Source organism: Pleurodeles waltl, chromosome 10 (assembly GCF_031143425.1).
Source record: "Pleurodeles waltl isolate 20211129_DDA chromosome 10, aPleWal1.hap1.20221129, whole genome shotgun sequence".
In the NCBI taxonomy this organism is placed as follows: domain Eukaryota; kingdom Metazoa; phylum Chordata; class Amphibia; order Caudata; family Salamandridae; genus Pleurodeles; species Pleurodeles waltl.
The window spans coordinates 905,673,917-905,701,536 of NC_090449.1; the positions used below are offsets into that span (position 1 = coordinate 905,673,917).

General features: G+C 42.6%; 1 protein-coding gene across 2 annotated transcripts in view; it reads right to left on the reverse strand.

Moving 5' to 3' along the window:
- Positions 1–27,620, reverse strand: part of CALCR (calcitonin receptor) — a 2,320,029-nt gene that overhangs the window by 1,556,332 nt on the left and 736,077 nt on the right. Inside the window, exon 3 of one of the 2 annotated variants that reach the window (XM_069211664.1) lies at positions 3,687–3,866. The exons of the other annotated variant lie outside the window; for it this stretch is intronic. The gene's annotated coding sequence lies outside the window, so the exon portion shown is untranslated. The remainder of the gene's footprint in view (positions 1–3,686; positions 3,867–27,620) is intronic. 2 annotated transcript variants of the gene reach the window in all.

Genomic DNA, 27,620 nt, shown 5'->3' on the forward strand with positions numbered 1-27,620 from the left:
GGCCTCTCTCAATAAACATTTTGGAGCCCCTTGGTGAAAGTGATTTTGAATTTACTACCCATTCTCAGCTAAGCCCTTGTAATGCCAAACACATTGAATTATATGTTAAAGTTTCAGAAATGGGGTACGCAAAACAAAAGCTGACAGTCCACGCTGCCTTGTGTCTGCCAGTTTAGTAGTACCAAAAGAATGCTTGCACAACTAAAGCTATTTTATGCGTTTGGATCTAGATTTTATTTTTACTTAAAAAAAAGTTTTACATTGAATTTGGGGCTTGATTGATAAAGGTAAACTTACACCTATGAGTAAGTTATGGTTTGGTTTGCTATTCACAAAGGTATTTTATGAGTAAGATCTTTACAACTGTGGAGTCTCCACACATAAAAAGATAGGATTATAAGTTTACTATAAGGATGTCTTTGCGGATATTTAGTGCTCTAGAAAATAACATTAAAATGAAACATAAGCAGACAACACTTGCAATAGTAGCTTTAGTGGACACATTATTTTTCACAAATACATCTCTTTTCACTACTGAAGAGTGAAAAGTAGAGAGAAACAAAATTTGAGCTACAGATGAAGTAGCGAGAAATGTGATGAAGCAAAATAATTCAGGTAATTAGAGAAAAGTGACACAGCCAGAAGAAAGGATTCAGAGAATTTGAATGAGGTCTAGGGTTTTCCATTTCCTATCAGGAAGAAAGAAAGTTGGTTGAGAGTGTGCTGAGAGCAGACGTTTCACAAGTCAGATAGCATGGGATTAACATTTGAACTTTAATGGAAGATAGTGTAGGGACAGTAAATTGACATTTCCAACTACTAGCTCACAAAGCTATTGTTATTACTCAGGGGTAGAACATGTGCAGGCATGTTCAGGGTGGTAAAGAGTAGTCACAGTTTTCCTCCCACTATGAATACACCTTCCATGGTCATGACCTCAAAGTGGTGAAATGAATAACCACTTCATGAAGGGAATGTCAAAATCTGGTTCTTGATGAGATCAGCAATTTAAACGCAGCATGTGTATTCTGAATTATCTGGCCATGTCAAGTGATGCTTTAGGAACAGGATGAATCTTCATGAGGATTGACAGGTGAAATCTATGCAAGATTTATGTGAGACTGGGCAGAACAAGGGCTGAAGATATTGTCAATATATATGTTTTTACTTTTGGAGAGAGGGATATTAATGTAGTTAGGAATGTATTACAAGAACTAATAGTGGAAGGAAAGAGAATAATTGTGGATTTGAGCTGTGTAACAATGCCTTAAGTAGATGATAGTTAAACTTTTAGTAAATAATGACTATATTTCTATGCTTGATTGAGAAAGTTGTAGTTATATGTGATCCTATGAGAGGGTTAGACATCCTCTTTTTGGATGTCCTTGTGAGGTTTGGACCAAAAAACAAATGATCAAAGGTGAGTCCATAAAAACCCTGCATTAGGTTGGTACAAATTACTTGAAAGATAATTAAAAGAGTAGCAATATGACAAAGGTTCCTGAGAGGGAGGCTTTGTTAGTTTCTGTTTTGAGGATTGCTTTTGTTGGGCAAATTAAGGATAGGTAGAAGATGACTAAATACTCCTTCCTGTAATTAGTGCAATTTTAGTAGGTATTTCTGACAATGTGTTTGGTGTTGCCTAAAATACATGTTTTTTGCATGTATATTGTCAGAGTCTGATTGAGAGGGGTTTTAGGTGTGGCCTTGTAATTTTCTTAAATCACTCTCCAGATTGTCATTATTTGTTTCATGTAAAAAGGCAGATCGTTTTTTACAGACATGAAGAAATTATTTTAATTCTGTATTTACATGGGTGGAGTAAACATCAACTGTTCAAGGGTCAATCTATTGTTTTTTTCTAGTTTGGAGGTGTAATGCTGTTTTTTGTTCAAAGGCTACTGTTTAGCATTAATTGGAGCAATATAGTCTGGTATCATATTGGATGAGGTTGGTAACTGCCACAAGGCTAATGTAATTCTTTTGAGATTCTGTTTGAAAGAGTTATTGAACTGAGTGTACCTTTTTGCAGCAAATGTGTTATGAGGTTACACTAGTGTGCACTATAAAGAAGACACTATCTGAAGACTGTAGTAAGTTCTATGGAGGTGTTATATTTGCGGCAGTGCTGAGACTGTATTTTTCAGAGCAGTAAACAGTGTTTTAATCACGGGTGATGCTTGTTGTTGAGGTTGGAGAGTGTGATTAGTGGATGGTGTTGTTGCCTGAAGAAGTGGGAGCTAAACTGCCCAGAGTGTGATGACTCAGATTTGTTGAAAGGTCATAGAGTGTTGAGATTTTCACTTATTTCCTTCATTCTGACTTTGTTTAAAATGCAAGATAAGGCATAGGAGAATTAGGGATACTTAGTCCAGGAGTTCAGTCATCATGCAGTAGAGACTCATTTGTTTAGTTGTAGTGTTGTGTTGGCTCTTCTTGTCCATTGAGAGTTCTATATCCAGGTGGCAGCACCACCAGGTTGTAAGGACCTGAGTCCAATTCCACAGCTTGTAACAACTGTCGGCCTTAAACTTCCTGCCAGCTAGCAGTATCTTACCAGCACCTAAAAGTGGTGGTGATTTGTGGCAGCCATGCGTATGACATTCTGATTTCTCTAGGAAATCATGGTGAAACAGATCTCAGCCTTTTCTCTAAGTTACAGTTGTCTCACACATGAAAAGACAAACAGAAGAAAGAATTGGTTCAATACATGTTATTTAATTTACTGTGTTCTAGATAAAATAGCATGCACTGCAATGTTTAGGATGATAAAACATAATAATAGCAATGCAGTGACAAGGAAATTGAAACAGAAGCAAAGTCCCACCATAGTGTCAGAATGCTATGCACTGGAATTCCTATCTATGCCAATAAGGCGCTACTAGGCAGTGTTAGCCCTAATCTACCCTTCAGGATCCCTAGGAAGACACCATCCCCCATTCCTTAATATGGTAGTAACAAATAGGGCTGTTGGTCTACTGAGAGTCCGCTCCTGGATAGGTGTAATATAAGTCAAGTCTCAGCAGACAACTGCAGTGAAGCAATAGTGTGTAGTGGTAGGTTTTTGTCTGGAACTGTCCCTCTAATGTTTAGGGGGCAGTGGGATGTTTTATAATAAAACAGCTGGTATTCTGAGAAAACTGCTCTGCTTTACAGAGTACAGCCTTGAGCAAAGTATAGAACAAGAATGTCAGACTAAAACAATATAAACAATTTCTGTGCTAAAACAATATGAAATAAAAGAAATAAAACATCAGCGAAGAATGAAGCTTCTGTTCAGAAATTAAAATGAATAAAATAAATTGTTATTAGGCTAAAGGGCACAAGCTGCATGCCTATGGATAAAATAATGTGCCCATATAAACTCATTAAAATTACCTCACAACACACTCCCTTGTCTGTGCAACATGTAGAAAAAAAAACAATCAGTACTACATGAAAAATGAAGCAAATATATAAATGCCCAAGTTGACAAGCATAGCATAGTAAAGCAGGTCAAATTAAAATTATCAATTTAAAAACAGAACCAAAAAGCTACATGTCATATTTAAAAGTTATTGTCATTTTGAAAAGTGCTAATTTTATCAAGGACAATCGAATCAAGGAAAGATTCTCTTTGGCAGATGTTAATGTATACAAATCGGTGTCAAGGAAAACCAAAGAGCCCTTGTGTTCAAAGATTTCACCTCTAGCAAAGGCAGCAGATTTCCATGTAGTGCCAGATATCGAAGTGCCCAGATCCACTTTATCCACCAAGGGCAGCTCATAGGAGGCTTCCTTTAGCAAATGTACCCTCAAATCGCATGTCCGGTTGTGAGCCCTCATCGAAAACATCAACAGATCAGCGTCCAGTGAAAGTAAGCTCCCTGTGGAAAGACACAGTTGTAGTGCACATTCGAAAAGGCAGCAAAGGCAAAGAAACACAGGCTGCACACAGTTCAGTACTGGTCTGAATGACAGAAACCAGTTGCAGTCCAGCTCCTCAATGAGTTGTCCTCCGAAATACTGCATCATACGTTTACAAAACAGTTGCACTGGTGGAAACACCATTAGTCCCCCTTATTGAGCTGGGGCAGCCATTGTGAATGAAAAATAACAACAGCAAAATCCCACCAATTAAGGCTAAAATAATTGGGAATCCCCAAAAATGTTTGAAACTATGGAAGGTTTGGCTGAAGGTATAATGCTAAATGTAGATGAAAAGGTGCTGATGAACCCAGAACCAACAGCGTAAAAGAAGTGAAACATCGCAGCAGTATTGGACGCTTTAAATATTTGTCCCATGAGCTCACCAAAGTGTCTTGGAAAGTTTGTATTTAAAAGGGACTGTATTTCCGTGGATGACCTTGCTACTTCGAGAGCGTATGTCGTGCAGGCAGATGTCAGAGCTACGTGTTTTTGAAACAATAGAGCTTTTTATCCTGCTCAGCTTGGCGAAATTTACATTGGAAGTAGCAATATTAGGCCTGTTGTCTTACTTTTGTCTGTTGCGCAGGGGGAAAAAGGACATTACCGCAACAAGTTACAATTTGGGAGACCAAAACTGATTAGACAATTGCGGCTCACATTCCACAGCAGCTCTCGCTGTTTAGAAGTACATAACTTTCATATGAGAGTACCTGGAATGCTGGTCAAATCAAGGGAGCAGCAACCCTCTTCAGATAACAGGCCAAATTTGTTACAGAAGCGTTACAAGCTCCGTGGAAGGAAAGCTGTTTACAAACCATTGAATGGCTAACAGAAGTCTAGCATTCGCTGTTGCCAAGAAAAGACTTCCTTCATGCCATTGAAACATTTGTATGAAAAGGGTAGCTCCCGTACCTCATGAATGTAACAATCTCCCAGTCTTTCCTATATGCCTACAGGAATATGTTTCAAGCAGTATGTGAACTGGAGTGTTGAAATAGGCAGATTAATAACGCCGTGAATTAGCCGTATAGCAGATGGTATTTTTGCCATAGTAAAAAGCACTTTTTCAAATTTTTACGATGTTCAGCATAATATAAGTAGCTTCTTTCTTAGCCATTATTTGATGTTGTCGTGTCAAGCTGAATGCAGCAAACAGGTCCTTAGCCCTGACATAATGCCATGGAACACAATCATTTTCCAATGTCTGTATTTTCCAACCTAACTGCATAATGAACCTAAGTTGACTCTGTCCATGTTGTAAAGATGAAATGTCAGTTTGCATAATGTCAATTGCAGAAGAAATGATGTTGTTAAGAGTGTATATGCGGTCCGACAAGGTGTTAATCCCATTTTCTACAACGGGTGAAACTTTCTGTAAGTTTTTTTGATCTATTTCCCTTAACCAGGCTGGTGCTTCTTTTTGTGAAAGTTTACAAATATTATTATAAATAACATATAAGAAGCAATTTTTACCTTGTCTTCTGGGGCCTAAATGAAAGTCTTGCACGTTTGAGTTCTCAGACAGGAAACTGAGGTGTTCTTTTATAACATCTAGTGAGGAAGGTTTTTAACCATTGCTGGCATCGTTTTCCTACACTGTATGTTGTCACAATACCCTAATGTTCTACACCTAGCAAGGGTCTGGTCTATTCGCTCTAAATCCCCATGGAGTTTACAAAATGAGCATGACAAGCATTTGCATTCACTGGCTGCAATACCTACCCGCCATAATGTGAAAGTGTTGTGTTAAATGTTCCATTTTAGACCCATCCATTGAGCTGTTCTTCAGTTGCATTAATTTATTTTTGACATTTGTAAAATTTTGCAGGAGTGGAAATACTGTTTGCATTTAACCCTTTAATGTTCGCCAAGTCTAAACAGCTTGTCTACTACACTGTGTCATTTAAAAATAGCATTTGTAAAGGTATCAGGCATGTTCTTCCTTGATTTTGCCAATGTGTAGTCCCCTAAACACTCTTCAAGTCAATCAACTTCATCCAATATTCATAGCATTCTATAGCCAACCCAGGAACAAAGGAATCAGAATTAATCAATTTTGTATCAGTCAACAATAAATTGTGCATTTCTGTTACAGGCAATTTGAAACAATAGGGCGCAGCATCTTGAACATTATGCCCAGAAAAATATTGTAACTTATCCATATATGTTTTAGAACTAACCATTGGTGGTTTAGAACAATGTTCCCACTGTGTATAATTAAAAATAGTCTTCTGGGTACTTGCTTCAATTAAATGATGCCCACTATAATTGTAACAAAACATATGTTCATAATTTTCTTTTGTTTGGTAAATGCCTTCACTTTCAAATACAGTAAAGTACTCTAATTCAGATAACATAGAATCAATAGTTTTTACATCCCAGTCATCAGAAAATGATTACATCATTTAAAGGAAGTTTAAAAACATATGGTATTTGCCGAATTTGCGTCGGAACGAATATATCAAAAGATACTTTCCCCCAAACAATCTCATCAGGAACTGTACTAGCTGAGATGTTCTCTAGAGACAAGTCTTGATGGACCTTATGTGAAAAAAAATTGGTTTTAGGACCTCAACCACAAGTTCGACTGCAGAGTGTTCAGAAAGGTAATGAACATGTATTAGTAGGAAAAAGACAATGACAAAACCAATCCAAATAAGAAAGGCAAGTGCAGTTAATAAAAAACACTTGATAGTTCCATGGGTGAATGACATAGTTTTGTTTAGGCCAGTTTATCAGCTTACGTGCTCTTGACAATGGTACCTCAGAAGAAGTGGATGAGCCAAAAGAGAACTCATCTTGATCAGCAAAATATCCAGAAGCAGTTAGTGAAAAAGCTGCAGAAAGTGGAGAACTAACAGAAGTCTCCATCTCTCCATCAGTGGTTTGTAGTAAACAATGCCATCTGTTTGAGCTGCATTTGAGCAGTAGTGCTCATTACCTTGGTCGTTTCTTGTCACAGATGAAGATAGTGGTACTAATGAAATTTCATTTTTCACCCTCCCCAAGCTTGGGAAAGTGTCAGCATTGCTGCTCAAAACCTGTACAGGAACATCCTGGTCTGTAGTTAGAGGGATTCAGGAACTATCCAGGAGTCCACTATGTATGCGGTGGAGGATTAGCCGTATGGTGTAGCTTGACCCTGAATGACCTTGAGGAGAAAGCAGGGCCCTGGTCCGAATGGAAAGCCGCAATTGCATATTTACCTAGAAAGACTTGCAAATCTTTAATAACAGTTTGATTATCAGCTAATCGTTGTGACCATAATCATAGAAATCTGGAGCATGAGTCAACAGCAACTCAAATCTATTTGTGTGCACCATCAGGTGTCAGGATACCACAATGGTCCAGGTACACACATTGTAGTGGTATGTTTCAAAGTAGAAGGGGGGTGTGTGGTGGGCGTTTAATGGTGGACTGTTAGAAATAGCATCTTTGGTTACTCCCTGTCCAAGCAAGGACCCTCACTCTAGTCAAGGTAAAGGAGAATCACACTTAGATAACCCCCGCTCACCCCTTTGGTAGCTTACCACAAGCAGGAAGGCTTAACTTCAGAAGCAAGGTGTAAAGTAATTTGTACCAATACACACACAGTAATACAGTATAAACACTATAAAATGGACACCCCACCTGTTTATAAAAATAGATAATACTTTTCTAAATCAAAAAAGACCAAAATGACAAAAATCCAACGTACACAAGTTAAAATATGAATTTTCAAAAGAAAAAGAGTCTTACTGCATAGAAAACAATAGAAGTGTTAATTTTGCACAAAGTACCTGGTTAGCGTAAAAAATAAAGCCGCATGGACGAGTGTGTGTCGGAACAAGCAGCGATGCGTCAATTCCTTCCTCGCAAGGGAGGCCGTGAGTTGATTCTTCTCTGGTCGGGTTGGCAATGTAATGTTTTTCCTCCCTTGCAAGAGAGTGTTGCATCGATTTCTGGACGGGGCACCTCCGATCCACGCAGAGTCGGGTTGACTTTGACATCCATGGACGATGCGTGGAAAATCCAGTTGCACGGTGTTAGAAAAACCGGGCTGCGTGGGGTTTCTGTCATTATCATCAGCCACAAGCGGGTGTTGTGCGTCGTTTCTCCTGCCACTAGGCATCAATCTCTCAGTCGTGATGCAGGTGGAGCGTTGACTTTAGCCGTGAAGCCAGAGGCACGTCATTTGTCAGCCGCGTTGCAGATGGTGCGTCAAAAATATCCCCGCACAGAGTTCTGTGTGTGGATTTTCAGCTCTTGCCTGCCAACTTCACCTTGCAAGGGCCCAGGGACTGGATAGGGCACCACTTGGCAGAGTAGGAGTTTCAGCAGAGAGTCCAGTTGTTAGCAGAGGAAGTCTGTGATGGCCTGGAGACTTCAAAACAGGAAGCAAGCTCAGTTCAAGCCCTTGGAGTTTCTTCTAAAGCAGGAATGCACAACAAAGTCCAGTCTTTGTCCCCTTTCACAGGCAGAAGCAGCAACTGATGGATAGCCCAACAAAGCACAGTCACAGGCAGGGTCAGCACTTCTCAGCTCTTCAGCTCTTCCCCTTGGCAGAGGTTCCTCTTGGTTCCAGATGTGATCGTAAATAAATCTAAAGTATGGGGTTTTGGGTCCACTATTTATACCCCTTTCTGCTTTTGAAGTTGGTAAACTTCAAAGTAAAGTCTCTCTTGTTTACAGGATCCTGCCTTGCCCAGGCCAGGCCCCAGACACACACCAGGGGGTTGAAGGCTGCATTGTGAGAGGGCAGGCACAGCCCATTCAGGTGCAAGTGACCACTCCTCCCTCTACTCTAGCACAAATAGCTCATCAGGATATGCAGGCTACACCCCAGCTCCCTTAGTCTCACTGTCTAGAAGGGACTCACAAACAGCCCAACTGTCAAACTGACCCAGACAGGCAATGCACAAACAGGCAGAGTCACAGAATGGTTTAAGCAAGAAAATGCCTACTTTCTAAAAATATATATCTCAAAATGGTGTTGGCCCCAAGGGGGAAATATAACCCTTGACTTCAAAGGCAATATTTAGTAATTATAACTCAAAAATGTTTTGTCAAATTGAACCTATCATATTATTTTGTTTTTTATTTAATGAACAATTTCATTTTGATTATACAAGAATGATATAAATGAATCTCAAATGCAATTGGTGCACCTAGGGTGACGACGCAGTGAAGGTAAGTAACATGATTAAACTGATTCAATTAAATATTAATCCACATCCAATCTTGTCGACGTTTCAACCCAACACATGAGAACAAATTAATAATAGGTCATCATCAGGACAGATAGTCTTTTGATAGGAAGCACCATCAAACTTTTCAAAAAAGTATCTTCTGGGATGATGGAACATTCTATCACAAACCCCGCTTTTATTTTGTTGAACATCCACTGTATTTTCAGATCATGAATCTTTTATTTTGGGACTCTGTATTTTGTCAGTAGAGAATGTATAACTTTGCTTAACTTATGCTGTGAGACCACTCTTATTTACTCCGTGGTCCCTCAGTTTTCCTTTTATTGTGGCGAAGCGGAGGAAAACAGCTTAACTCTCCATCTCCAACACAATTTTGTTATATATATATTTATGTACCCAGGTCCAGGTGTTACTGGGTTTGCCTCATTTTTGCTAATACGCTTCTGAAAGTGGCATTTTCAAACTAACAATCTAAAAAACAACTCCACTAAAAGATCTATTTTTAAATTGTGAGTTCAGAGACCCCGAACTCCAGATTTCTATCTGCTCTCAAAGGGAACCTGCATTTTAAAGGCAGCCCCCATGTTAACCTATAAGGGAGACAGGCCTTGCAACAGTGAAGGCTGAATTTAGCAGTATTTCACAGTTTGGACATTTAACACACATCAGTACATGTCCCACCTTCAACATACACTGCACCCTACCCATGGGGCTACCTAGGATACCCCTTAGGGGTTCCTTATATGTATGAAAAGTAAAGGTTTAAGCCTGGCAAGTAGGTATACTTGCCAAGTTGAATTGGCTGTTTAAAACTGCACACACAGACACTGCAGTGGCAGGTCTGAGCCATATTTACAGGGCTACTCATGTGGGTGGCACAACCAGTGCTGCAGGCCCACTAGTAACAAAAAAGGAGGATGGACAGAGTTCTGAACAATGTAAACACTCACCCCCAGTCACAGATCTGGGTTTAATCCATCGTTCTTTTGCTCAACATGCCACCTCAGTTTGGACCAACCATATGCAAATCAGTCTTGACCCTGTTCCTCATGGGAACAGTCCAGCCTGAATTGCCTGGCCAGGTCCTCCATGGATCAGAAACAAGCATCCTGGGACCGGTTTCAGGGTATCATCTTTCATCACCCAGGCTAGCTTGGCAGAGTGAGCACGGGACCCACGTCTGGGCATACCCTTCCCACTTAGGGCAACTTTGGCAACACAAAAGGATGATGGACGGAGTGCTAAACAATTCAAACACCCAACCCCCAGTCACAGATCTGGGTTTAATCCATTGTTCCTTTGCTCACCATGCCACCCCAGTTTGGACCCAGTTCAGGCTCACTAGTAGCATTTGATTTACAGAACCTGGGCACCTCTAGTGCACTTTACTAGGGACTTACTAGTAAATTAACTATGCCAATCATGGATAAACCAATCAACAATACAATTTACACAGAGAGCACATTCACTTTAGTACTGGTTAGCAGTGGTAAAGTGCCCAGAGTCCTAAAGCTAACAAAAACAGGTCAGAAAAACTAGGAGGAAGGAGGCAAAAAGTTTTGGGATGACACTGCAAAAAGGGCCATTTCAACATGGACCCTTTTATTTTCTCACAGATATCACAACAGAGGATATATTGTTTTGTCTGTTTGTATAGACCTGGCCACTAATAACATTTTGAAGTAAAGATATAGTAGCCACCACACCTGCATGGGCAGAAGCAACTCCCTCATGTGCTGCTTTTATCAACTCAGATCTTTGATCTTGGTTGGGGATCACACAATCATCCATCCCTGGTCTTGTCAGTATTTAGGGTAGTTATGCGGTAAGAATATTTGGCAAGTGTTTCATCATCCACCCTCATCTGTGAGCGAATTATTGCAGCCTCAGAAGCCATAGTTACTGCCGACTTGGCTGCTTCATCAGCTAAGGTATTGCCTGCAATGTGTACTCCTACACATTGCTGTCCCAGTGTATGAACTAAATGGGCACTGGGTAATACTTCCTTCAGATCCGCTACTTTCCCCACAGTAACCTGTGTTTGATGGTGTTGCCTTTAGAATCTCTGAACCCATTCTGTTGCCAGTAATGCAGATATTAATTGAAGGACTGGCCACAGTAGTATGAATCACAGACTATCAGCATTAGCTGTTTCGGATCTGTGTGTACCAGAGCCTTTAGCTCTTCTAGTTGTGCTGTGCAGCCTCCTAAGGTCTGCATGTAAGTGTTTTGTGGATGGAATTCACCATATTTCATGTAGCCACTCACAGGCTCACAAACAGCGGAGTATTGCTGTTTTCTACCTCTGGCTGTTTGGGCTGATCCATCAGTGTAAATAATTGTTTGATATTGATCAATCAGCAATCTGTTTGCCAGTATTGGATATTCCATTTCTTATTGAAGGAATTCTTTAGTTTGTAATTTTGGGCAAAAAATATAGTAAATATCAGTTGCTGTCAGAGACTTTGCCCATTGGATCCAATGTGGATGTAATGCGTTAGTGTTCGGGATGCTGGCCTTTGTGTCAGCCTCCAGGGCTGGGATCAGATACACGACAATGATGTATTTCCCCTGAGCCAGAGGTCTCTCTTTAATAACAGCCATCTGAACATCAGTTAGAATATTTTCTGTGGGAGCAAAACGTTGTTCAGCTATAGAGTATAAGTGCGATTTGTATGCAATAGGAAAGTATCACCCTCATTAAATGTTACAGAGGTGAAACTGATGGCACCAGCAATTGCTCTGATGACCAGATGTGTTTTGTTGTCCCTTGTGTCCAAATGTTTTTCTGTAAGCATGTCTTGTTGTAATGCTCTGAGAATGTGTGTATTAAATGGTCCAATAATTGCTTGAAAAGTCGAGCATATTAAATCATATCATGGTTTACTGTGTTTTGCATAACCTGGAAAGTAACTCCTGGAAAAATGTGAAAAGCCCAGTAAAAGTTGGGCATTTTTTTCTATGGTATTTGGTGGTTGCAATTGTACGCACATTTATATAAAGTGGAGTGCTAGGCTCTTGCCTTCATCTGATAACTCGTACCTCAAAAATAGGATACTGAGAAAGGCAATATTTGTTTTCTTAAAAGTGAATTTGTAGCGGAGTTCGGCAAATCCCACAACAATGCGGGCCACCTGTTTCAGGTGGTGAATGAGATCATCATCCGTTAGGTAGATGTCATCTATCTAGCACAATGCCTCATGGTCAATGTTGTGTAAAATGGATTGTTAATGTGCTGAAAACATCCCAGGTCTGTTTGTGTACCCCTGTGGGACCCTACAAACATTTTTTTCTGTGAGCCTAAGGTGCAAAATTATGTTAAATCCCTGCTTTCAGGTGTTATATTTTGCCAGACAAAGCCATTGGAAATATCCAGCATTGTTTTTTGTGCAGTATATTGTTGTTGAGTATTGTGTTATGCTCATTTTGGATAGCAAATGTGTGTGTATGACTGTATATAATCTAAGACTATTCTATATGAATGGTCCAGTGTAGCACCAGCAAATAGAGGATTGTTCATTGGCGAAACACAGGGCTCAGTTACACACTGGTATTCTAACTGCACGAGAATTTCCCTCACAGGTGTTTTAGCCACAGGCTTAATAGGATATTGCAGTTGAGGCTGTAGTTGGGACATAATTAGTATTACGTGGTAGAGAGAATATTTATCCCACCCTACATGATTGTGCGGGGGTCTGTGCCAATGCCCAGTCAAATGATTATGACTCTATTACCTCTATAGGAACCAGGGGCAAGAAGGAAGGCTTAACCCCTTCGCTGCCAGGCCTTTTCCCCCTCCTGTGCCAGGCCTTTTTTTGCCTATTTGGAATAGTTCTCGCTTAGGCCCTCATAACTTTTTGTCCACATAAGCTACCCACTCCAAATTTGCATCCTTTTTTCCAACAACCTAGGGATTCTAGAGGTACCCAGACTTCGTGGGTTCCCCTGAAGGAGGCCAAGACATTAGCCAAAATACAGTGATTTAAAAAAAAGAATCTGAAAAAGGGGCTGCAGAAGAAGGCTTGTGTTTTTTTCCCTGAAAATGGCATCAACAAAGGGTTTGCGTGTGCTACAATCACCAGCTTCCCAGCTTTCAGGAACAGGCACACTTGAATCAGAAAACCCAATTTTTCAACACAATTTTGGCATTTTGCTGGGACATACCCCATTTTTACGATTTTTTGTGCTTTCAGCCCCCTTCCAGTCATTGACAGAAATGGGCCTGAAACCAATGCTGGATACCAGAAATCTAAACATTTCTGAAAAGTAGACAAAATTCTGAATTCAGCAAGGGATAATTTGTGTAGATCCTACAAGGGTTTCCTACAGAAAACAACAACTGAACAAAATAAATATTGAAATTGAGGTAAAAAAAAACTGCAATTTTTCTTTACGTTTTACTCTGTAACTTTTTCCTGCAATGTCAGAGTTTTGAAAGCAATATACCGTTACGTCTGCTGCACTCCTCTTGTTTGCTGGGATATATAGGGCTTGTAGGTTCATCAGGAACCCTAGGTACCCAGAGCCAATAAATGAGCTGCACCGTGCAGTGGGTTTTCATTCTATACCGGGTATGCAGCAATTCATTTGCTGAAATATAAAGAGTGAAAAATAGCTGTCAAGAAAACCTTTGTATTTCTAAAATGGGCACAAGATAAGGTGTTGAGGAGCAGTGGTTATTTGCACATCTCTGAATTCTGGGGTGCCCATACTAGCATGTCAATTACAGGGCATTTCTCAAATAGACGTCTTTTTTACACACTCTCTTATATTTGGAAGGAAAACATTTAGAGAAAGGCAAGGGGCAATAACACTTGTTTTGCTATTCTATGTTCACCCAAGTCTCCCGTTAAAAATGATACCTCACTTGTGTGGGTAGGCCTAGCGCCCATGACAGGAAATGCCCCAAAACACAACGTGGACACATCCCATTTTTTGACAGAAAACAGAGGTGTTTTTTGCAAAGTGCCTACCTGTAGATTTTGGCCTCTAGCTCAGCCGGCACCTAGGGAAACCTACCAAACCTGTGCATTTATTAAAACTAGAGACCTAGGGGAATTGAATATGGGGTGACTTGTGGGGCTCTGACCAGGTTCTGTTACCCAGAATCCTTTGCAAACCTCAAATATTTGGCAAAAAAAACACATTTTCCTCACATTTCAGTGACAGAAAGTTCTGGAATCTAAGAGGAGCCACAAATTTCCTTCCACCCAGCATTCCCCCAAGTCTCCCGATACAAAATGATACCTCACTTGTGTGGGTAGGCCTAGCGCCCGCGTGAGGAAATGCCCCAAAACACAACGTGGACACATCACATTTTTTCACAGAAAACAGAGGTGTTTTTTACAATGTGCCTACCTGTGGATTTTAGCCTCTAGCTCAGCTGGCACCTGGAGAAATCTAGCAAACAAGCACATTTTTGAAAACTAGACACCTAGGGGGATCCAAGATGGGGTGACTTGTGGGGCTCTGACCAGGTTCTGTTACCCAGAATCCTTTGCAAACCTCAAAATTTGACAAAAAAACACTTTTTCCTCTCATTTCGGTGACAGAAAGCTCTGGAATCTGAGAGGAGCCACAAATTTCCTTCCACCCACCGTTCCCCCAAGTCTCCCGATAAAAATGGTACCTCACTTGTGTGTAGTCCTAGCGCCCACGAAAGGAAATGTCCCCAAACACAACGTGGACACATCACATTTATTCACAGAAAACAGAGGTGTTTTTTACAAAGTGCCTATCTGTGGATTTTGGTCTCTAGCTCAGCCGGCACCTGGGGAAACCTAGCAAACCAGCGTATTTTCGAAACCTAGAGACCTAGGGAAATCCAAGATGGGGTGACTTGTGGGGCTCTGACCAGGTTCTGTTACCCAGAATCCTTTGCAAACCTCAAAATTTGACCAAAAATACACCTTTTCCTCTCATTTCGGTGACAGAAAGTTCTGGAATCAGAGAGAAGCCACAAATTCCCTTCCACCCAGCGTTCCCCCAAGTCTCCCGATAGAAATGGTACCTCACTTGTGTGGGTAGGCCTAGCACCCACGAAAGGAAATGGCTCCAAACACAACGTGGTCACATCAAAATGATCAAATACAAAACCCCCTGTTTTTGCAGGTGGGCGCCTGCGTTTTTGGTCCTTTGCTCAGCAGCCTTCTAGGGAAACCTACCAAACCCAGACATTTCTGAAAACTAGACACCCAAGGGAGTCTAGTGAGGTGTGACTTGCGTGGATCCCCCAATGTTTTCTCACCCAGAATCCTCAGCAAACCTCAAATTTAGCTAAAAAATCACATTTTTCCCACATTTCTGTGTGGGATCACCGCACTGAGACACATTTCATACCACCCAATGTTCCCCTCAGCCTCCCAGTAAAAATGATACCTCAGTTGTGTAGGTGGGCCAAGTGCTTGTGAAAGGGAAGAGCCAAAAACAAGTCAATATTGAGGGGGAACAAAGCGGGCCTAAAAGGGCAGTTTGCAAAAAAACATTTTTAGGCTGACAAGTGCAGCAGAATTTTTATCGGTATAGATGAGACAATGCTGGGTGGTAGGAATTTTGTGGATTTCTGCAGATTCCGCAATGTTCCATCACAAAAATGTGGGGAAAATGTGTGATTTCCATCAAAGTTGGAAGTTTGCAGGGGATTGTGGGTACAAAAATGGTGCGGGTGCATGTGAAACACACCAGTCTGGAATCACCCAGATGTTTAGTTTTCAGATGTGTCTAGGTCTTGTGGATTTTTCTGTATGGCAGCATCCCAAAGTCCATAAAGTGCAGCCCTCACCATTCCAAGTGGGACGATTTTGAGAGTAAGCCAAGTTCTCATGGGCCAAATGTAAAACTAAAACCCAAAATAATCAAATGCCGTCTTGCTTGCTGTGGGATAAGATGTTTTAGAGTGCAAGGGAGAGCTGAAAGACTGTTACCCCCTTCAGTTGAGGTGGAGGCGTAACCAGGCCCATACTGGTAGGGAGCCACCTCCCCAATATTTTTTGTTTTTTTTAAATTCCCTGGCATTTAATTGACTTTCTGCCCCCCCGGGGTGTGGATCAGGGGTAATTGCCACATCTGCCCACTAGTGGGCAGAATAACTTTGGCCCCATTTATTTGGGGTGGGGGTATGCCCATATCCCCACCCTCTTATTTTTGGAGAAAAAAAACTTCCCTTGCCTCTGGTGGGCTTTCTGCCCCCCCTTGGGGCAGATGGGCCTTCCAAAAATAGGCCCATCTGCCTCCATTGGGGGGCAGATATGGCCAACAGTAATGTGCTCCCAAGGGGAGCGACCCTTAACCAAGGGACTGCCTCCCTAAAGAAAACACATGCATACACACACACCAATCTCTGGTGCCTAAGTTGTTTCTGCCCCCCTGGGGGGGGGGGCAGAAATGTCCTAAAATAAATTTGCCCCCCCAAACCTCCCCGGGAGCGACCCTTGCCTACTGGGTCGCTCCCCTTGCGTGACATTGGCGCAAAAACAAATCCGGCAGATTGACCTAAAATCGTCCAATATGCCCCGGTCTAAATACAATTTGCCCCCCAGGGGAGCGACCCTTGCCTAATGGGTCGCTCCCCATCTCTAAAAAAACAAACAAAAAAATAATAATTAGCCCTGGTGCCTAGAGGTTTCTGCCCCCCGGGGGCAGATCGGCCTAATAACAATAGGCTGATCTGCCCCAAGGGGGGCAGAAATGGTCTAAATACAATTTGCCCCCCAGGGGAGCAACTCTTGCCTAAGGGGTCGCTCACCATCTGTAAAACAACAACAAAAAAATCCCCGGTGCCTAGTGGTTTCTGCCCCCCTTGCGGGCAGATCGGCCTGACTAAAATAGGCTGATCTGCCCCCCACGGGGCGGAAATGGCTTAAAATAAATTTGCCCCCAGGGGAACGACCCTTGCCTAAGGAGTCGCTCCCCTTGTGTGAAATTCACGAAGAAAATAAAACTCCCTGGTGTCTAGTGGTTTCTGTCCCCCTTGGGGGCAGATTGGCCTCATAAAAATAGGCCAATCTGCCCCTAAGGGGGTCAGAAATGGCCTAAATATAATTTGCCCCCTAGGGGAGTGACCCTTGCCTAAGGGGTCGCTTCCCCCCTCTAAAAACAAAAACAAAACAAACAAAAAAATTATCCCTGGTGCCTAGAGGTTTCTGCCCCCCTGGGGGCAGATCGGCCTAATAATAGGCCAATCTGCCCCCAGGGGGGACAGAAAAGGCCTCTAAAAAAACAAAAACCCCATGGAGCGACCCTTGCCCAAGGGGTCGCTCCCTTATGCCAATTTCCAATTAGAAAATAAATCCCTGGTGTCTAGTGGGCATTTCAAAAGCCGGATTGCTTTACAATCCGGCTTCTGAAATGCTCAGAAAGACTTCAAAGGGAAGGAAATAAATTTCCTTCCCTTTGAAGCCTCTCCAGCCTTGCAGGGAGATCATCTCATCCAACGCATGGTACGGGTTAATGATCTCTTCCCCCATGGGACCTCATAGACAAACTCTTGAGGCCAATCTGTTTCGGCCAAAACAAATCATAAATGCTACTCAGTTCAGTCATTTCCAGAATATTGTATCAATTGTGCACTCAATGTCTCCCCCTAATTGTATTTTCATTGGATACACCCTATTGTGGGTGGGGAGATGTACATGTCCACAGTCTCACAATATCCTATTAAGTAGTCAGTTGCTTTCAGCTCCAGATGTTCTAGAAGATTGTGGCAAACTATTGTGACCACTGCTGCAAAGTATTGCCTGCAACTTGTACTACACGTTGATGTCCCATGGTATGAACTAAATGGGCATTAGGTAGTACTTTCTTCAGAGCCCCTGCTTTCTCCCACAGTAACCTGTGTTTGATGGTGTTGCCTTTTGAATCACTGTACCCATTGTGTTTCTAGTAATGCAAACATTTGTTGAAGGACTGGACACAGTACTATGAATCACAGACTATCAGCTTTAGCTGTTCTTGATCTGTGTGTTCCAGTGCCATGACCAGAGCCTTAAGCTCTGCTAATTGTGTCATTCAGTCTCCTAAGGTCTGCATGTAAGTGGTTTGTGGATGGAATTCACCATTATTAATGTAGCCACTCACAGATGCACAAGCGGCGGAGTATTGCTGTTTTGTGCCTATCGCTGGTTGGGCTGATCCATCAGTGTAAATAATAGTTTGATATTGATCAATTGGCAATGTGTTTACCGGTATTGGATTTCCATTTCTTATTAAAGTGCCCAGTTCCTGTTCCTCAATAAATCTCTCATCTTGCGTGGTATTTCATGCCGAATTATCTGCCACCTTCTTCTTTTTGAATAGTGTTTTTTGTTGTGGAAGTTTTTGTTCTGTTTTTTTAACTGAAACTTCTGCTGAACGTGAATCTTTTTTTGGTTTTACATACTCTGTTCATTCTTCGGATTGCCCTCCTCTCTCACTACGTTTATCTGGTGAGTCCTGAAAGGAACGAGATTGGTGCATATCAGTTTATTGATATCTATCAGGTGTTTTTATATCACCCCTATTTCTTAAGGTCTATCTTTTCTCAGGGGTCTCCTAATGTGGAGATTCTCCCCTATCTTTTTTTAAATATTTGTTTTTGCTTCTCACAGGGTTTTTAGAACTCTCAGCTGCCTGCTTTGTAGAATCGCTATTGGATTTACCTTGTAATTGTGGTTTTCGCCTCCCAAACTTTCCCAACCTATATTCAAATAGGTTTCGACAATAATTTTAGGCAGCTCGCTTTCTTGATCCTGTGCAGGAACATCCCACAGCATCATAAGAACTGCTAGTGCTACTGCTTCCCCTTTAAGGTTACTTAACATTATTTAGGACACTGTAGCACAATTGCCCATTAATTGCATCCCCAAACACAGGGGTGTGTCAACCCAGTATTCATCTTGAATATGTTTTAACACTTCCAGAAGATTGCCAAGTGTGGGTGTGCGGTGTGCAGTACTGTAGAGCGTGGCAAATACTGTGCCACAAGTGTTGCAGTTATCCACTGCAGGAACCGCTCCAAATGGCAAGCACATGGTGAGAATTCTATGTTTATCTTGAGGTCCCATATAGGGAAACACAGCTTCCAGAGTGTTTATTTTCTGAGCTAGCCAAAACAGAATTTCTTCATGTTTTTCAGGTATTTTACCCATAAACGAATGCACCATCGCAGGGTTAATGTCTGGTGTAACTGCGTGCGGTTGTGCTGGAGCAGCGCGTGCTGGGTTTGTGTTTTATGTTTGCTTTACAAACTGTGTTAATAGTCTATATATTGAAACAAGCTCAATATATAAGCGTCGAACGTGTATGAGGGAAATTGAAGCCAGGTAGGACCATCAATAATCAGAGGACCTAACCTAATGTGTAGCGCTGTATGTGGTAGGGTGCCATCAAGCCAGTTCTGGTGGTCATGAAAAGATAGAGGTATCTCTATGTATGTGTATGCTCTATATTGTGCAGGTGCATTAGCATAATGATGAAATGTATTAGTATTCCTGTCAACTTCTAGAACATTTATCCAAGAGTAGAACATTTCTGTTTGTTCCATAAGCTGGATTAGCCTCAACCAAAAATGTAACAGCACCCCCCTGGGCTGCAAGGCCATTATTTAATAAATGATTAGTAAGGTGGGGCTCATATTTACTGCAATTACCAACCGCTGCGGGTTTGCCATAGTAAATGTAGTGGTGCAAAAAAAAGGACACCAACTGGAGATTAATACTTTTAAGGTGCAAGCTTGAACAAACTTCAGTCTAAAACAGGTGCTACCTATCTAGCTGAAGAGGACTTCCTCAGTACCACAGGCATCTCTGTTTATAGTATTAGGGTGCCTTTAGCTTGTACTGAGACAGAGATACTCAGGGAGATCCGTAACTCACATTGGTGGTGCCATGTTGGGTTGGCTCTCATTGTACCAGTGCTGGATTTGGGCGGCAGCACCACCAGGTTGTGAAGAACTGAGTCCAATTCCACACTGTGTGGCAGCTGTGGGCTTAACCCTTCTGGCCAGCTAGCAGTACCTCACCAGCACCTAAAAGTGGCAGTGATTTGTGGCAGCTCTGCGGATAACATTTTGATTTCTCTGGGAAATCGTGGGGCAACAGATCTCAGTCTTTTCTCTCAGTTACATTTGTCTCACATATACAAAGGCACACAAAAGCAAGAATTGGTTCAATACATTTTATTGAATCAACTGTGTTCTAGATAAAATATAATGTACTGCAATAATTAGGACGATAAAACATAATAATATCAATGTGGTGACAAGGAAAATGAAACATAAAAAAAGTCCCACCATAGTGTTAGAATGCTATGGGTTGGAATTCCTACCAATGCCACTAAGGTGCTACTAGCGGACAGCAGTCTTAGCCCTAACCCGCCCTTCAGGATCCTTGGGAAGACACTATCCCTCCTACCTGAATATGGAATTAGCGAAGATGGCTGTTGGTCTACTAAGAGTACTCTCCCGGGTAGGGGGAAAATACGTTAAGTCTCAGAAGACAGCTACCATGAAGCGACAGCATGCAGAGGCAGGTTTCTGGATGGAACTTTCCCTCCAAAGTATAGGGGCAGAGGGATGTTTTATAATAAAACAGCTAATGTTCTGAGAAAACTGGCCTACTATAAGAACACATATTTTTCTTGTGAACTGAAGAATTGCAGTGTTCCACTTCGTACTGACAACATTACAGAGTAAGCGTTGAGCAGAGTACAGAACAGGAATGTCAGACTAAAAGAATGAAAACAATTCCTGTGCTAAAAGTGTGTGAGATAGAAGAAATAAAACATCACTGCTGAATGAAGCTTCTGCTCAGAAATTAAAATGAATAAAATAAATTATTAGGCTAAAGGGCACAAGCTGCAGGCCTATGGCTACAATAAAGTGCCCATTAGGGCTCACGAAAATAATATCACAACAGTAGTATGAAACTGGAATTGATGAAGAGTGAACTAAAATAGTGATGATGTCTGCTAGTTGAAAACAGAGGAGTAGGAAGGTAGCTGGACTTGGTTGACATTTCCTGGGGAGGATTTGTATGAAGCTCAATTTGGCTTGCTTCAATGAACTGTCCTGCTACTTTTGAATACTTGGACTTAAACTGTGATCTGAGTATCATTTTCTGAATGAAGTGAGAATGCTACTTCAATAGTGTCAAGAAATCAGGTTGTATGTTTACCAAGGGTTTGATGGGCAAAATGTTATGCTCCACCTGCAGATCCTTTTAATGGAAAGTCAATTGATGCACTGGTCGCAGAACATTGCTACGTCATAGGGAATCACTATTTGGAAGGGACACCCTAAACTTGCAAATTGTGATTTCTTATGATGCCCTAAACCATTTAGTAATTAGATAACATGTAAGCAATAGAGTAGAGTTCTTTATATATCAGGCTTCAGGTGTAATCCTTTATTAACCCCACCATTGGCATTTTGGACCTTTGTTTGTCAACAAGGAGAAGTTAAAAGGAGCAATCATCTACTGCTTTTTGTTTTTGCATCAAGGTGGCCCTGATCTCCCACATGGACTCCAAATCCCAGCGTCCTGGTCAGGAGGCCAGGGACATCAAATTGAGGCTAGTGTACTGCTGTGCAGGACGTGCTCTACCGGTTTGGGGACTGAGGTGGCCCTGACCTCCAGCATGGACTCCAAATCCCAGCCAGGAGGCCAGGGACGCTAAATTGAGATTGGTGTACTGCTGTCTGGGATGTGCTTTTGTGGTTTTTGTATCGAGATGGCCCTGACACCCCCACACGGGCTCCAAATCACAGCATCCCAGTCAGGAGGTTGGGGATGCTAAATTGAGGCAGATTTACCGCTGTGCGGGATGTGCTTTAGCGTTTTTTGCATCAACGTGGCCATGATCCCCAACACAGACAAATCCTAGCATCCCAGTCAGGAGGCCAGGGAAGCTAAATTGAGGCTGGTGCATCACTGCGCGCCATGCAATTTGGCATTTTTCTATCGAGTTGTCCCTGACCCCCCCCACGCAGACTCCAAATATCAGTGACGTGGTCAGGAGGCTGGAGATGCTAAATTGAGGCTGGTGTACCACTTTACGGGATGCACACGGGCACAGCCCTATGCCATGACTGGGCCAAAAGGGGAACCGTCTGCGTCCTTCTGTGACTGACGAGGCTGGGCTGGGTCCCACCCATACCACCTGAAGTTTTGTTTTAAATCGGACCCCTGCATCACTTTATTGGCTTGGTCAGTGGGGTGAGTGATGCCTTTACCTTCTAATTTTATGTGTTAAGTTGGAGGCGGGTTGTTAGAGGGCCTTCCAGAGTGTACATTATTTCTTTTGTGTTGTAAGGAGTTCTGGGTGCTCAATAATGGGAAGGAAAAATACATTACAAAGTGGAGACGAAGCAGTGGGGAGAAGGGAGCCGATCAGCTCTACGCTTGATTATTTTTTGCCCTTTGCGGTGGGGGTGGTATCAAAGAAAATAGTCCTGGCCGAGAGACATTTTTCTTTCTAACTTTGCTACCAACAGCTAGCATCTGCCCACGCAGAGGATTCTGTGATTACTGACAATGAAGATAGCATTTCAACGGTGCCACAGGTTAATTTGCTCAGGCCTCCTTGAGCAGCTGGAATTAATAGTGTGAGTGGGGTCCCTTGGTCAGTGGTAATGGAAATCTTTCTGATTCTCCCCCCTGCTGCAGTAGCCCATCTAATAAAAAGAAAAAGCTGCAGAAAAAAGCTGGGAAAAAAATTAAACTGCCCGACCAAGTGAGTCGCTCTTGTCCCTGGGTAGGGGGGTTGCGCAGGGCAGGACCAAGTTCTTGGTGTTGACAATTTATTGGGCAACTGTAAAGAACTGGTTGAAGCCTGCTTGATGCCCTTAAAGGAAAAATTCCAGGTGCTAGAATCCGCAGTTTCTTTGTTATATTCTGGGGTGGGGGCCTGTTCGGCCCAAGTCTGTGACACTTGTGAGCTTGTTTGTCATGGCCCTGTGTGCTCTATCTCAGTGAAGGAAACTTCTCTGGCGGTCATCTCTGCCTCTCAGAGGGTGCGTGCAGGAAGCCTTATCAGTGATCTTTTATTAATACAGGAAATCATTTCCACTACCATGTGGTGGCTGCCCCTATAAGTTCTATAAGCCCACAGGGGGGCAGGGCAGTGACAGACCTGTACAGAGAAATTCTATTAGGGATTGCTGGGAGGCTGTACCTGTGATGGAGAAGGATTGGGGGTGGGATCCAAGTTTAGCTCTCAGTGCCTCCTACTCCAATCTGGAACTACCACTGGATTGTGTCCCCTACATGGTAGTCCTCACAAGTGTATCTCCATTACCTCAGACTTACGTGAATCCAATGAGCACTTGAAAAATAGGGTTGAACATTGGTTGAGCAAAAACTGTGATTTAAATGTAGAGACTTGGAGGACATTCTGTTCGTCAGACAGATTGGGTGAGTGGGCCTTTTGGAGAAGGCTGGCTCAGTGGATTGTATCATAGTGAATTGCTGATATCCAGGGAAGACCTGTTGCTTGATTTCTTGTCATACAGATCAATATGCTTGTGAAGCTATTGGGCTGTTGCCCTTGGGCTTCTTTAATAGGCACACTTGTTATCCAGATGGTTCTTGTGCTGTCTGCGGATGCTCAGCCTCCGCTCAGCCTGAACAACAGATTCTCGGCCCTCTCAGATTTAGAGGGCTTTGATTGACTGTCAAGATGGGTGAGTTTTTCCAGTCAAGAGAAGAGTCTCCAGGTAGACAAAACGGTGCCCACGTCTTATTTGATTTCAAAGGAGGCTGGTGTGAAATATGGGTCATCCCTGTCTTCCTTCATTTCTTGGAATGTGGCTGGGTGTGATGCCAAGCTACAAGACACGCACTGGGTTGGGTTTATCTCTAGCTTTAATTTAATCCTGCTCCAAGAGGCATGGTCAGAGGGTGAAGCTCAATGGAATGGGTTCCAAAGGTTTGATGTACCTGCTGTTCGGGTTCCCGGCCATCGTTCTAGAGGGGGGTTTGATGACCTTGGTCCGTACTTCCAAGATTTATAGAGCGTATCACATTAGATGTAGCCATCAGGGAATTCTAATTATTTGAGTGTTTTTCCCAATAAGTATAATGTTTTATTGTTAATTTTTATAATGCAGTGTGGAGTTAGGTTGTCAAATTACTGCTCTTTTCTCTGTCTTGCAGAAATTAAAGGGAAGGATGGAGTTCTGTTCAAATTAATTTCAAGTCCCACAGGTGGTTGTGAGTGTGGTTAGTACTAACTATAACTTCATAGTAGGGACTCTTCTGGTGGAAACCCCCTTAGCAGCAGATGTGATTGAAGCCTCAGATAGAATAAATGGTTTTATTAGATCTATCATGAATAATAACACAGGGTCCTCATGTAAGCATCGCAGGCGGATGGTTTAATAAAACTTGCCATGTGGCAAGGAAAACGCTGGAGAGGGCTTTGAAAAAGCAGTCTAGAGATAAGGCACATGTGACTAGTGCAAGGGCACTGAACAAGCTTGCTTTGAAGTTAAAGAAGCTGCAGCTAAAAGACCAGGCATGGAAGGAGTTGGAGGTTGCATGTCGCACTAAGAATTCAGGTTTGTTCTGGAAGATTGTGAATAGGGGCACCCTTGAGACAGGTTTATCTGAGGGGATGGGCTGTAACATTCCACTGGATGTTTGGGTGAGTCTTTTGTGTAGTATCTATTGGGTAGAGACCCTTGGCGAAGAAGTGGCTGACATTGTTGACTTTAGCTCAATAGGGTTACTTGCAGTAAGCTATGGAGCTTGTTATCTACGATAGGTCTGGAGAACCCAATTGTTGAGGTTTTGCAAAAAGCTCCATTCTGGAACAAATGCTTCTGTGAGATACGGGGTAAATAGTGATTGCACAGATCCTTTCAATCTAACTAGAGGAGTGAGACAGGGTTGTATTCTTGGCCCCATCCTGTTTCTCTTGTATACCAATTGCCTACATAATTTTCTAGTAGATAGATGCAAGGATGTTCCCAAAATTAACCCCTTCTGTGCCCAGGACGTAATGGTTACGTCCTGAGGCACAGTGCTGCTGTGCCCAGGACGTAACCATTACGTCCTGGGCACACAGCCCAGAGGGAGCGCTAGCACCCCCAAAGGGGGCAGAAACCCCTAGGCACCAGGGATCTTTTTTTTTGCGCCATCACACAAGGGGAGCGACCCCGTAGGCAAGGGTCGATCCCCGGGGGGACTAAGGGGGCAAATTTATTTTAGGACATTTCTGCCCCCCCTGAGATCGGCCTATTGTTATTAGGCCGATCTGCCCCCAGGGGGGGGGCAGAAACCTCTAGACGCCAAGGCTAAAAAAAAAATATATATTTTTAGAGATGGGGAGCGACCCCTTAGGCAAGGGCCGCTCCCCTGGAGGAGCAAATTGTATTTCGCCCATTTCTGCCTGCTTTGGGGGCAGATCGGCCGATTTTAGGTCAATCTGCCTCCAAGGGGGGCAGAAACCACTAGGCAGCAGGGATCTTTTTTTGGCGCCGTCACGCAAGGGGAGAGACCCCGTAGGCAAGTGTTGCTCCCCGGGGGGGGGGCACATTTATTTTAGGCCATTTCTGCCCCTCCTAGGGGCAGATCGGCCTATTGTTATTAGGTGATCTGCCCCCGGGGGAGCAGAAACCTCTAGGCGCCAGAGCTAAAAAAATAATTGTGTTTTTTTTGGTTTGATTGTTTTTTTAGAGATAGGGAGCGACCCTTTCCTAAAAGAGAGGGTTGGGGGGGCAAATTTATTTTAGGCCATTTCTGCCCCCCCCTGGGGCCGGCTGAGCTAGAGGCCAAAATCCACATGTAGGCACTTTGCAAAAAACACCTCTGTTTTCAGTGAAAAAATGTGATGTGTCCACGTTGTGTTTTGGTCCTTTTCATTTCGTGGGCGCTAGGCTCACCCACACAAGTGAGGTACCATTTTTATCGGGAGACTTGGGGGAACGCTGGGTGGAAGGACATTGTGGCTCCTCTCAGATTCCAGAACTTTCTGTCACCGAAATGAGAGGAAAAAGTGTTTTTTTGGCCAAATTTTGAGGTTTGCAAAGGATTCTGAGTAACAGAACCTGGTCAGAGCCCCACAAGTCACCCCATCTTGGATTCCCCTAGGTCTCTAGTTTTAAAAAATTCATAGGTTTGGTAGGTTTCCCTAGATGCCGGCTGAGCTAGAGGCCAGAATTTACAGGCAGGCACTTGCAAAAAACACCTCTGTTTTCTGTCCAAAAAATGGGACGTGTCCACGTTGTGTTTTGGGGCACTTCCTGTCGCAGGCGCTAGGCCTACCCACACAAGTGAGGTATAATTTTTATTGGGAGACTCGGGGGAACGCTGGGTGGAAGGACATTTGTGGCTCCTCTCAGATTCCAGAACTTTCTGTCACCAAAATGTGAGGAAAATTTTTTTTTTAGCCAAATTTTGAGGTTTGCAAAGGATTCTGAGTAACAGAACCTGGTCGGAGCCCCACAAGTCACCCCATCTTGGATTCCCCTAGGTCTCTAGTTTTCAAAAATGCACAGGTTTGGTAGGTTTCCCTAGGTGCCGGCTGAGCTAGAGGCCAAAATCTACAGGTAGGCACTTTGCAAAAAACACCTCTGTTTTCTGACAAAAAATGGGATGTGTCCGCGTTGTGTTTTGGGCCATTTCATGTCGCGGGCGCTAGGCCTACCCACACAAGTGAGGTACCATTTTTATCGGGAGACTTGGAGGAACATAGAATAGCAAAACAAGTGTTATTGCCCCTTGTCTTTCTCTACATTTTTTCCTTTCAAATATAAGAGAGTGTGTAAAAAAGACGTCTATTTGAGAAATGCCCTGTAATTCACATGCTAGTGTGGGCACCCCGGTATTCAGAGATGTGCAAATAACCACTGCTCCTCAACACCTTATCTTGTGTCCATTTTGGAAATACAAAGATGTTATTGATAGCTATTTTTTACTCTTTATATTTCAGCAAATGAATTGCTGTATACCCGGTATAGAATGAAAACCCACTGCAGGGTGCAGGTCATTTATTGGCTCTGGGTACTTAGAGTTCTTGATGAACCTGCAAGCCCTATATATCCCCGCAACCAGAAGAGTCCATCAGACGTAACGGTATATTGCTTTCAAAAGTCTGACATTGCAGGAAAAAGTTACAGAGTAAAACGTAGAGAACAATTGCAGTTTGTTTCACCTCAATTTCAATATTTTATTTTCAGTTGTTATTTTCTGTAGGAAACCCTTGTAGGATCTACACAAATTACCCCTTGTTGAATTCAGAATTTTGTCTGCTTTCCAGAAATGTTTCGGTTTCTGGGATCCAGCATTGGTTTCACACCTATTTCTGTCACTGACTGGAAGGAGGCTAAAAGCGCATAAAATCGTAAAAATGGGGCATGTCCCAGTAAAATGCCAAAATTGTGTTGCAAAATTGGGTTTTCTGATTCAAGTCTGCCTGTTCCTGAGAGCTGGGAAGCTGGTGATTTTAGTACTGCAAACCCTTTGTTGATGCCATTTCCAGGGGAAAAAACACAAGCCTTCTTCTGCAGCCCCTTTTTCCCATTTTTTTGAAAAAAACTAATTTTCA